Raw genomic sequence first — 1,016 nt, forward strand, 5'->3', positions numbered from 1 at the left:
TACTACTACTACTACTACTACTACTACTACTACTACTACTACTACTACTACTATCACTGCTGCTGCTGCTGCTGCAACAAAAAAAGCACTCAGAAAGTATATATCAGAATCATTCTGTGGGCATTCCAAATTCTCATCAAAAGCATCAACCCCTCAATGAAAGGGTGTGGGGGGAAGGGGGGAGCTTCGCAGAATAATATGAGTAAGACAGAATTAAATATTTCTCCCCGCAGATGAAAAATAGATGGCATAAAATAAAACTTTTGATAATAATTCAGCCAGCTAGCCGTGCATGCATCAAGTGTCTCGCCTGCTTCATCAAAAGAATGGTTTGCTAACCCCAGTGCTCATTACCTCGCTCAATGCATGCGCGCGTGCATTTACCCGTGCATTTACCTCCCCGTCGTCTGGGCGCCACAGTCGAGCAATAGGGGGCGCACGCATCGCGACAATAATCTCATGACGTAGATAATTAGCGCGGACGGTCGTCTGAGGCTAACAATTTGCATAAAAATTAGGGCGCATTTGGATAGGAGAGTATGAACCGTCTACCAATTACGTCATACGCAAATGAAATTATGGCGGAAATTTGACCCTGTAGGTCGACGGAACGTTGTGTTGTCTTTGATGCCGGATGCACGAGAAGGGCTGGGGTGTCCGCTGTCTGCATGCATGCGTGCTGTGACGAGCACTTATCCTGATATCTTTCTAAGTGCGGCCCATCTCATCTTGAGGTCTTAAATCAAGTTTTCTGGATTTGCATTCAATATCATAATTTGCTCTCCCACTATTTCTCTGTTTTTGGGGTTTTAAAAAATATGTCTGCAAGAATGGTATAAAATGTTATGCCATTTTACAGTTTTGCACTCGTTATATTATCTATACTAAGTACCCCTTTCATTTTATAGTTCCCTTAACTGCGTATCACTATTATAATAAAATATTTTTGGAAAGATAGTCCGTAATTCATTTTCTCAATGTTTCTCTATCGATTTCTCTCTCTCTCTCTCTCTCTC

The sequence above is a fragment of the Aplysia californica genome, unplaced genomic scaffold (assembly GCF_000002075.1).
Source record: "Aplysia californica isolate F4 #8 unplaced genomic scaffold, AplCal3.0 scaffold01116, whole genome shotgun sequence".
NCBI lineage: Eukaryota > Metazoa > Mollusca > Gastropoda > Aplysiida > Aplysiidae > Aplysia > Aplysia californica.